Raw genomic sequence first — 12763 nt, forward strand, 5'->3', positions numbered from 1 at the left:
TTCGATGATAATGTTTTCTCAAAAAATTGTCTCTGCCTCATTTCATAGGTCACGATTTTTGCCCCATGTCTTAATTATACTTCAGTTAAATTGCAAAGGGACAAACGCCTGTATATAATTCTAACAGAATATATTCTAGGTATACTAAGTGTGATATATCATTCATTTTACTACAAATCCGCGGTGCCTAGTAAAGCACAGCCCCCGAGGATATATGTATTGGCCTGTTTCAGGGGCCGGGCAAGTGGCGTAACCGCCGGGCTCGATGGATGAGGTTGGCACCTCATACTCGGCATATATATTCACATCCAGCAACTGTATGCAAAAACTGTCGATTTCAAAAAAATAATAATAATGAATTTTAACATATGAATGTTTCCCCCATCGAATTTTTGTGCTGGCCAATTGATGATTTTTGCCATGGTCGCATGCACAAACAAATTTTCCGAGCAAAGTTGTCAATTGCAAGGTTCAGTAAAATCATTTTTAAAGTTTATGATTTCACCACTGATAACAGTAAAGTAAAGCATTATAGCCTGTAACAATGCGCCAAACGATGTTAGTTTAATTCAATATTCAGCGTGTCTCGCACCGGCACACGGATAGAAACGATATTAGTTGGCACAAATTTACACACTTGGCAATGTTATCCTTGTGTACGTATGGCAAAACTGTGTAAATATTATGCCAATGCTAGTAAAGAATTTAAATTTCTTACCTAACGGTGCTGTACATTGTATTTAGTTTAAAATATAATCAATATATAGCAATTGAAAGCCAGACGAAGTCTCGCTGTTTAGCCTTGCTGTCATGCATACGTTGTTTTCGGCGTATGATATAATGATAACTAGTTAACTGCGTTTCCCTAATCTCATGTGGCGGGAAAAGATTGAATTATCAATATTCATGATAATGTTGTAATAATATGTATGCTTACTTCATCCTATTCCTATGGCCTATGCATGCTGCATATATATATAGCATGTCACTCATTAATATATCATCCGCAGATCCTCATTCGCATGCATTAATATATATTTAGATAAAGAGTTTAGGTATAATGTGAAAATAATGCGTCACATGGTAGAACTCGGTCGAATACTTTCCATATTGGAAAATGAAAGACGGTACTGTTCATGGGATGGATTATCTTCATTTACGGCTTCCTTGTTTATACGATTTTGTAAACGAATCGTTATCTCGTAAGAGGTAAGATTGGATAAGAGTCCATCCCTTATTCTTGATGAAATAACATTTCATGCAAAAAGCAGCAGTCTTCGATGTTTCGACGAAATGATTCCGGCGCATATGGTCGAAATATATAGTGAGGTCCTATGATGACCCATCCTTTTGTCCGCTGCTGAAAGTCAACAAAAAAAACAGTAGATCTCGCTTTGCTATAAGAAGCATTTGCAAAATGGATAGTATCAAAGAAACAATTGATACAAACGTCAAAAAATTAGGCTAAGCTTTGTAATCAGTATCTAATTTTAGTAATCATCCCCGAGCCAGATTTGAATTTTGGTGTCCGGTGATGTGGAACATTTCCGAACAAAGTCAATACAACAATCCAATCCAAAATTGTCTAATACATCTTCACACATGTCAGTTGAATTGGCTTTTATTTCACAATTCGTTTTGTTGACACTCCAACTTCCACCATCCACCTGATCTTTTTCAGAATGCTTCGAATTACAGGATTTGCAACGTGGCTGGTGAGATGACAAAATATTAAACTCGACAAAGGCGACGTCTTTACAATTAGGGAGATCTGAATTTTTGATTTGGATGCGCCATATAGTAGAGTTCTGTCGAATATATTTCATTTTGGCGAATGATAGACGGTACTTTTTTAAATTTGGATTATCTTCATTGACTGCACTTCTTTTTGTAAACGATTTGTTAAACGGAGCAATTTCTTGTAAACGGTAAGATTGAATAAGTGTCCATACCCTCCTTAAATCACTGTTAAAATCACATTTAACACGAAAAGCAATGGTCGTATTCTTCTCAATGATGTAGTAGTCTCCATTTATTGGCTTTATATTCACATAATCGCGACACGATCTAATTGGCTCTTCACAGAAAGCCCCTTGGTAACCTGGTCTGCATTTGCACGTAAAGCGATCGCTATGTGTGGATGTTGTAGGGTAAGTGAGGACACATGAACCACCATTCTCACAAGGTTGAGAAGTCAGACAACAATTAGCGTCTTGAATGCAACTCATTCTCGTCTAGAAATGACGAAAACTTTTTAATATCACTGTGATTACATTCTCGTTGTTTCTGTACTAAATTTCCATACATGTGCACAAACGTTTTTTCAATGAGGTCCGACGACCAAATTATTTTAAAAAAATTCCAAACTATCAATACAATTAGCCATCCGAGCAGTGGAAACAAGGCGATCGCTCGAGTCGGTTAAAATATTCAAGGTCGACTAATTCACGCGGTCAATCATCTATATAATACTGCAAAATAATGTATATAAATGAAATAGATATGAAATATCTAGGCTACGTTTATAGGCTCTATAAGATTGATATCGACAATTATTGTGCCTCGCCATAGGGCCATGCATCAAGAGTTAAGAAGTTCCTAACAAACCTGCTGTTCTCTTTTAAAGACAAAGCTCGTACATCCTTTTCTTGGTAGGAACGATCCTTTATTTTGCTGTTGGTTTGTAGAACACAGTTGACACAGCTTATCGTCATCACAAATTTGAAATGACAAACATTTGCAGTCTTCTAAGCATTTTGCCAGACATTGATCCATTGTGAGCATTCCTGTGATGTTTCGAAAACTGTATCCATACAGTATTCTGTCTTTGGTACCAATCACTTTGTAAGACATCGAGTTTTTTTGCAGAAGAAGTTCCAATAGGAAGAAATAAATGCTTAACCTAAAGAATCGAAATCAGAATAACAGATAAGCAAGGCTCTTCAGTCGCCTAACAGCTAGAATAGCAAGCACAAAAAATCCTGTTTCTCATTTAAGGGATCGTTGAAGGTATTTTTTACCTATATATATTGACTCGATCTTTTTTTGAGATGTTAGTGAAAAATAAAATAGCGACTGTCCTGTCCGGGGAGATCGGGCTTTGTCGAGAGGGGGAAAGTATATCTATTCAATTAACTGAAGCATTGCTTAATATGAAATTCGTTAATGAATCGCCTTTAGACAACAGAGGAAATACCACCACAAATGTTAGGTAAGAAACCCGGCCCCATCTAGACACCGTTCATCTTGTAAAGAGAAAAAGGAAGTTCTACTACTGATGTTTTACAAATATGCTTTTATAGCACAGAAAAGCTTGTCATAAGTCAAAATTTACTATAGTTCGGTAATTATCATTTATCAAGAATTTTTTAATCGATGATCTACAATGTCCAAACTAGCTTAGCTGACTCAGTTTCAGAACTGAAAAATTTGTTAAGGCGATTCTCCATTATGTCCGCTTCGCCCTCGTTTTTTCGCATGACGTGGAAGCATAGATCGTTCGAATTGCTTTCGACGCGCCCAAATTTAACCGTTTCTAATAGCCCATCAATTTTGCCCCATTATGCAAATTCGGAGCCAATTACACAGCAGTGGCTGTTTTCAGGTCACGTACGTCCGTGGATTTGGTGCATCTTAAACTCAAGCATAGAAAAGCATTATCCAATTGGACGAAAGCTTCCGAGCTGCAGCGGGATGTAGCTACACTTTATTTTACACAAAGTCACCCGCCGAATAACGAGCAATGTTTGACGATTCGTAGGAAACGAAATGGGAATTACCGTAAACAACTTTAATAATGTAACGATCTAAACTAGCGGGCTCAACGTACACGCGATTCAGTTGCAGTTTTCGTACATCTGAGACAAAATATATTCAAATCAGTCATTCGTCTGTATTATATAAACTGTTGCAGGAAGAGGCGATATTAACTTTATGAGAATTAGCTTGTATGTTCTCGTTGTTGGCAAATAAACAAAATTTCCAACAAAGACTGAGTTTTCAAAATTCTTTTATGTCAACTCGCAGTTCATGATGATAGTCATTGGTTCACCTGAACCAACGAGTTAGCGCGATTCTGCAGATAATTCTAGTACACATTGATGATGGAATTTCCAATAATGGCCCGATTTATACTAGATACGGATCATCTGTCTGGACGAACGTGGGCAAGAGAAAAAGATGGTTCGTCTTTTAGTTCGTCAGTGTGTAAACACGGGCAAACAGACGGATCATCCGTCAACACGAGTTATCCGCATAGTTCGTCTATTTAGACGAATTTGAATTGGGTAGATTGCCTTAACGCATCTTCCGTCTATTAGTGAAAATACGGGGAACTATAAGGAGAATTTCGTCATAAAGCGCATTAAATACGAACTAATTAAGGAGAATTTCGTCATAAAGCGCATTAAATCAGTACGAACTAAGGAGAATTTCGTCATATAAAAGCGGCCCTTGTGCACTCTTTTTGGTACATAAGTAATCGTTCTTAATTTTCTTTTACCAGATAAATGCTTCACTAATCACATTTTTGCGGTCATTTTGAATTTGGATTTCCCTGCCATGCATATTCGTTCCCAACTGGATTCCCGTGCAGGTTCTGCAGCACGCGTGATTCTGTTTCGTCTGACAAATTCGTCTACATGCATAGTTTTTCTAGATAGCTTGTCCTGTGTTCATACCCACAGTCCGCACAAATGATTTGCTAGACGGATCATTGGTCCAGACGGATAATCCGTCTCTGGTATGAATCGGACCAATGTTTCTTTACCGTGTTTCGCACGAACATACAAATAGAAAGAGAGAGTCCTGGAGGGGGAGATCCCAATCCCGCATTTCCCACTTGCAAAATCTTAGTCCCATTCGGACTTCCCAGAAATCCTAGTCTGAGTTGTAAAAATCCCAGCCTTTAAAGAATGTTATATTTTATATATATTCTCCCAGCGTAAAATTAGTACAACCATGCACAGCTCCCATTTTACCCCGTTCAGGACCCTCTTGAAATAAAAATGTTTCCCGTTAAATGGTGTATCGATCTGTTACACTAAAGCTGGCATGTTAAAATTTCTTACCTAACGGTTTTGTACATCTTTAGTATTCAGTTTAGAATATAGCAATTCAAAGCCTGGCGAGGTGTCCTTTTTGTCAAGCTCTCAGACGTGTTTAGTAACGGTAACTATAGTTAACTGCGTCGGACATGTCGTAGCTCTCGGAAGCTTTCGTCCAATTGGATAATGCTTTTCTATGCTTTCTAAAGAACGAAGCTATGCTATTGGTTGAAACAGAAATGTATTGTAAAGTTCAGCCAATGAAAATCATTCTTGCGAGGAGCTGCGACAGTACCCAATTGCGTATGGCTCAAAGTTAACAGATGGTCATGCACACATCTGCTTGATCTGCATAATTAAGGTAATCTTGTTAATTGTGACCGTGTTTAACGTAAAAATCGTTTTTTTTTTAAATATGTTATGTTGACATGTCCCATGAGTTGCTCGTAATTTCCCATAATCAGTAAGAAACGTAACTCGATCTCTGGGTATAAATTAGTTTGCTGCGTTTGTCATGTTAGATAACGGCGTATAGCAAACCGCAAACGACATAAAAAAATATGGTCACGTACGCTTCAAACATGCAACATCATTCAACTGTTAATGATATCATCATTTGACATTGGTGGCAAGTGCGATGTTGCATTTGTGGGAACACCTGCAGGCTGCAACGTACAGTCGTGTCGTCAACGTACAACGTACGTCGTACAACATTAAGACTCTGGTCCAAAGTTGACAAATATTATACGAACATTTCTTACGATTAATAACGTTTTCTGAGCATTTTAACACTCTTTACAAATTAACATTCCTTAAAATTATAATTTCCAGCCATAGGCAGCCCAGAAATGTTTTCGTTCTCGTGACGCTCGCGCGTGTACGCGAGTCTACTCGGTCACAGTTCGGTCGGTTACTGTGGTTCGGTCTATTATAGATGGAGTAGACTCGCGTACACGCGCGAGCGCCACGAGGACGAAAACATTTCTGGGCTGCCTATGTATTTACATGGCAAGTTGCAAGGAAAGTTGCACAGTGTTACAGCACCTTTAGAAAAATGATCCATATATACATCAAGCGAAGAAATAGAAAATCGCAACTGATTTACCCTGGATTATTCGTAGGCATTACCATACTAAATACTAAACACACCAACCACACTTGCTTTTGTCGGCTGCAGCTCAACGGCAAGAGAATTGGGTTGGCATCGCAAAGACGTAGGTTCTCAACTGTTCCTTGCTTGAATTTGAGTTGTTTACGATTCCCACTCGACATTAAGACCCTTAACAATCTGCTTGGCTTTTCAATCGGCAGATGTGTACTACTCTCGTCGGCAGCATATAAGATTTTTCAAGACTAAACTGCAATATTATTTGGATAAAGTGTAAATATGGATTAAGAAATAAAACGGTGCGAAATCAAGATTTGCGCGAGCTAAGAGATTTGCCGAAAATATACCTTAGAGAATATAAACATGCATTTTAAAATGCGATCGTTAGATTTAAAAGCCGAATATAATCCTGCGATGTACATGGATACACCGTTCCTTTTTATTTTTCGTTTTCTTTTAAAAAACTGAATTATTTATTCACGCTTATACATTTTAGACAATTCACATCGTATAATCATAGTATAATTTACAAACAATTGATAATTATTCAAAGTTAGTTCTTCGTTTTTGTACAGTGATTCAGTTAATATATTTACTACGGCCTACCTTACATATACCCGTAAGTCTATATAGCAGGTACCTAAACCTGATATAATGTGTAGTTCAAAGCTGTTAAACTATTAAAAACAATAATTTAAAAGTTATATTGCATGCGCAATGCAATAATGCAATGTTATAGAATCAAATGCGCTGCTTGCAGCTATATAGGCTACTTAACCATCAACTCAAGAGTTTAAATTATTTACCCGTTCATGTAACCATTCTACAGTTAGATACTAAACATTAAAGGACTAAAGTTCCCTTGATTTCTAATCTAAACTGGAAGACTACTCCATATACTGTTTCTGAAAATGTCTCCTACAATTTTCCAACACTCGACGTAGAATATTAAGACAATTTGAACAGTTGATACAAACTGATTTCATACTGATTCAGTTTAAATTAATTTATATCCCCGAGCCAGGTTTGAATTTTGGTGTCCTGCGATGTGGAACATTGGCGAACAAAGCCCATACAACAATACAATCCAAAGCTATCCACTGAATCTTTACACATGTCGATTGAGTGATTTTTCATCACGCAAGTATTATTGGTATCAACTTTTTCCCATTTTCTATTCACCTTAATTTGTTGTATGGAAGTACACGATTCCAAACATCGGTGCATGGGTGCAAAAATGTCAAATTTCACGACCTCTCTGCGATCGTTCTCTGAATTTGTGAAAATGATGCGCCACATGGTAGAATTCTGTCGAATACTTTCCATTCTGGAGAGTGAAATACGGTACTGTTCATGAGATGGATTATCTTCATTTACTGCACTTTTTTGTTTATACGATTTTGTAAACGAATCGTTATCTCGTAAGAGGTAAGATTGGATAAGAGTCCATCCCCTATTCTTGAAGAAAAAACATTTCACGGGAAAAGCGGCAGTCGTATTCCTCTCGATAATGTAATGGTTTTCATTTTTTGCCATATTCATATAGCCGCGACACGATCTGATTGGCTCTTCACAGTAAGCCCCTTGGTAACCTGGTCTGCATTTACACTTGAAGCGAGCGTTGTGTAGTGATGTTGCGGGGCACATAGGGACACATGAACCACCATTCTTACAAGGTTGGGAAGTCAGACAACAATTAGCGTCTGGAATGCAACTCATTCTTGTCTAGAAATCAGAAAAAATGTTATTAAGCAATATCATGGTCTTTAATAAATGGTTGCTTCTGATTGTTTCGGTACTAAATTTTTATAGCTGTAGTAGTTTTGATGCTTTTAAAAATGTCTGATATAGACAACTGCTAAAACACCGCATGTAATCTCACATTTTTCATCAACTGATTCATACTGATGGGTCATTATATATGATAATGAAAATGTTTAATGGGTAAATATATCGAAGAATACGGCAACGACATACTGTAAGTCAGCAAAGTCATAGGGCCATCGAAAGTTAAGAAGTTGCAAACCTGTTGTTCTCTTTTAAAGACAAAGCTCGTACATTCTTTTCTTGGTAGGAAAGATCCTTTATTTTGCTGTTGGTTTGTGGAACACAGTTGACACAGCTTATCGTCATCACAAATTTGAAATGACAAACATTTGCAGTCTTCTAAACATTTTGCCAGACACTGATCCATTGCCAGCATCCCTGTGATGTTTCGAAAACTGTATCCATACAGTATTCTGTCTTTGGTACCAATCACTTTGTAAGACGTTGAGTTTTTTTGCAGAAGAAGTCCCAATAGGAAGAAATAAATGCTTAACCTAAAGAATCGAAATCAGAATAACAGATAAGCAATGCTCATTCATACTGTGTTTGCAATTACTTCTCTTACTCGCCTAACAATTTACAACTAGAACGGCAAGCACAAAAAATCCTGTTTCTTATTTAAGGGATCGTTGAAGGTATTTTTACTTAAATATATTGACTCGTTCTTTTTTTATGAGATGTTTGTGAAAAATAAAATCGGGAGGGGAAAAGTATCTATTCAATTTAACTGAAGCATTGCTTAATATGGAATTCGTTAATGAATCTCCTTTAGACAACAGAGGAAATACCACAATTGTTAGGTAAAAAACCCCCATCTAGACACCGTTCATCTTGTAAAGAGAAAAAGGAAGTTCAACTACCGATGTTTTGCAAATATGCTTTTATAGTACAGAAAAGCTTGTCATAAGTCAAAATTTACTATAACTCGGTAATTATCAAGAATTTTTTAACCGATGATCTACAATGACCAAACTTAGCTGACTCAGTTTCAGAACTGAAAAATTTGTTAAGGCGATTCTCCATTATGTCCGCTTCGCCCTCGTTTTTTCGCATGACGTGGAAGCATAGATCGTTCGCATTGCTTTCGACGCGTCAAAATTTAAGGCCCATCAATTTGGCAGTAGCGGCTGTTTTCAGGTCACGTACGTCCGTAGATTTGGTGCATCTTAAACTCACTATATATTAGTAGAGTCGCAGCGGGTAGTGTTGCAGCCCCTCCCAAGAATGATTTTCATTGGCTGAACTTTACAATATATTTCTGTTTCAACCAATAGCATAGCTTCGTTCTTTAGAAAGCATAGAAAAGCATTATCCAATTGGACGAAAGCTTTCGAGCTCTGCGACATGTCCCGCCGCAGCGGGATGTAGCTACACTTTATTTTACACAAAGTCACCCGCCGAATAACGAGCCATGTATGACGATTCGTAGGAAACGAAATTGGAATTACTGTAAAATATCGACTGTACAACTTTAATAATGTAATAATAATCTAAACTAGCGGGCTCAACGTACACGCGATTTTGCAGTTTTCGTACATCTGAGAGAAAATATATTCAAATCAGTCATTCGTCTGTATTAAACTGTTGCAGGAAGAGGCGATATTAACTTTATGAGAATTAGCTTGTATGTTCTCGCTGTCGCTAAATAAACAAAATTTCCGGCAAAGACTGAGTTCAAAATTATTTTATGTCAACTCGCAGTTCATGATGATAGTCATTGGTTCACCTGAACCAACGAATTAGCGCGATTCTGCAGATAAATCTAGTACACAGGATGGAATTTCCAATATAATGGCTCGATTTGTACTAGATACGGATCATCTGTCTGGACGAACGTGGGCAAGAGAACAAGATGGTTCGTCTTCTATTTCGTCTGTGTGTGTAAACACGGGCAAACAGACAGATCATTCGTCAACACGAGTTATCCGCATAGTTTATCGAATTTAGACGAATTTGAATTGGGTAGTTCGTCTTAACGCATCTTCCGTCTGTTAGTGAAAATACAGGGAACTAAGGAGAATTTCGTCATAAAGCGCATTATTAAATACAAACTAAGGAGAATATCTTAATCTTTTTTAATTTTCTTTTACGAGATAAATGCTTCACTATAATTACATTTTTGCGGTCATTTTGAATTCAGTGTATTTCCCTGCCATGCATATTCGTTTCCCGTGCAGGTTCTGCAGCACGCGTGATTCTGTTTCGTCTGACAAATTCGTCTACATGCATAGTTCGTCTAGATAGCTTGTCTTGCCGTGTTCATACACACAGTCCGGACGAATGATTTGTCAGACGGATCATTCGTCGAGACGGATAATCCGTCGGTCTAGTATGAATCGGGTCAATGTTTCTTTACTGTGTTTCGCATGAACTTACAAATAGAAAGAGAGGGTCATGGAGGGGAGATCCCAATCCCGCATTTTCCACTTGCAAAATCCCAGTCCCATTAGGACTTTTATAAGAAACCCCAGTCTGTGTTGTAAAAATCCCAGCCTTTAAAGAATGTTATAATTTATTTGTATTCTCCCAGCCTAAAAATAGTACAACCATGCACAGCTCCCATTTTACCCCGTTCACGACCCTCTTGAAATAAAAATGTTTCCCGTTAAATGGTGCATCGATCTGTTGCACTAAAACTGGCATGTTAGAATTTCTTACCTAACTATTTTGTACATCTTTAGTATTCAGTTTAGAATATAGCAATTCAAAGCCTGGCGAGGTGTCCTTTCTGTCAAGCTCTCAGACGTGTTTAGTAACGTAACTATAGTTAACTGCGTGGGACATGTCGCAGCTCTCGGAAGCTTTCGTCCAATTGGATAATGCTTTTCTATGCTTTCTAAAGAACGAAGCTATGCTATTGGTTGAAACAGTTGAAATGTATTGTAAAGTTCAGCCAATGAAAATCATTCTTGCGAGAAGCTGCGACAGAACCCAACTGCGTATGGCTCAAAGTTAACAGGTGGTCACGCGTCTGCTGGATCGGCATAATTAAGGTATTCATGTTGTGACCGTGTTGAACGTAAAAACCGGTTTTATTCAAAATATGTTATGTCGAGTAAGAAATATCAGTAAGAAGCGTAACTTGATCTCTGGGTACAAATCAGTTTGCTGCGTTTGTCGTGTTAGATATAAACGGCGTATAGCAAACGACATAAAAAAATATGGTCACGCACGCTTCAAACATGCATACATCATTAAACTGTTAGTGATAGCATCATTTGACATTGGTGGCAAGTACGAAGTTGCATTTGTTGTGGGACCACCCAGAGGGGACCACCTGCAACGTACAGTCGGGTTTTTAACATTAAGACTCTGGTCTAAAGTTGACAAATACTATCAAAAACATTTCTTACGGTTAATAACGTTTTCTGAGCATTTTTAACACTCTTTACAAATTAACATCCCTCAAAATTATAATTACCATAGGCAGCCCAGAAACGTTTTCGTTCTCGTGACGCTCGCGCGTATACGCGAGTCTACTCGATCACAGTTCGGCCTGTGACTGTGGTTCGGTCTATTATTACAGATCGAGTAGACTCGCGTACACGCGCGAGCGCCACGAGTGTTACAGCGCCTTTAAAGAAATTATCCTATATACACATCGAGCGAAGTAATAGAAAATCGTAACTGATTTACCCTGGATTATTCGCAGACATTACCATACTAAATACACACCAACCACACTTGCTTTTGTCGGCTGCAGCTCAGCGGCAAGAGCATTGCCATTGGGCCGGCATCGCAAAGACGTAGGTTCTCAACTGTTCCTGGCTTGAATTTAAGTTGTTTACGATTCCCACTCGATATTAAAGCCCCGTTTACACTACAGTCAATTTATCGGCACGGCACGGCTAAAATGGGTACCCGTGCCCAATTTCACTAGTGGTCAGGCTACCAAAACAAAGGCCGAGCTTGGATGAAATGGGCACGGGTACCCATTTTAGCCGTGCCGTACCAATAAATCGAGTGTAGTGTAAACGGGGCTTAAGACCCTTAACAATCTGCTTGGCTTTTCAATCGGCAGATGTGTACTACTCTAGTCGGCAGCATATAAGATTTTTCAGGACTAAACTGCAATATTATTTGGATCAAGTGTAAATATGGATTAAAAAATAATAATAAATATACGTTAGAGAAAGAATAATATAAACATGCATTTCAAAATGCGATCGTTAGATTTAAAAGCAATATAATCCTGCGATATACTTAGATACGTTCCTTTTTATTTTTCGTTTTCTTTTAAAAACTGAATTATTTATTCACGCTTATACATTTTAGACAATTCACATCGTATAATCATAGTATAATTTACAAACAGTTGCATGATAATTATTCAAAGTTAGTTCTTCGTTTTTGCACAGTGATTCAGTTAATATATTTACTACGGCCTACCTTACATACCCGTAAGTCTGCATAGCAGGTACGTAAACCTGATATAAGGCGTAGTTCAGAGCTGTTAAACTATTAAAAACAATAATTTAAAGTTATATTGCATGCGCAATGCAATAATGCAATGTTATAGAATCAAATGCGCTGCTTGCAGCTATATAGGCTACTTAACCATCGACTCAAGAGTTTAAATTATTTACCCGTTCATGCAACCATTCTACAGTTAGATACTAAACATTAAAGGACTAAAGTTCCCTTGATTTCTAATCTAAACTGGAAGACTTCTCCATATACTGTTTCTGAAAATGTCTCCTACAATTTTCCAACACTCGACGTAGAATATTAAGACTATTTGAAAAGTTGATACAAACTGATTTCATACTGATTCAGTTTAAAT

The sequence above is a fragment of the Dendronephthya gigantea genome, unplaced genomic scaffold (genome assembly GCF_004324835.1).
Source record: "Dendronephthya gigantea isolate DGI-Jeju-01 unplaced genomic scaffold, DenGig_1.0 000038F, whole genome shotgun sequence".
Lineage (NCBI taxonomy): Eukaryota > Metazoa > Cnidaria > Anthozoa > Malacalcyonacea > Nephtheidae > Dendronephthya > Dendronephthya gigantea.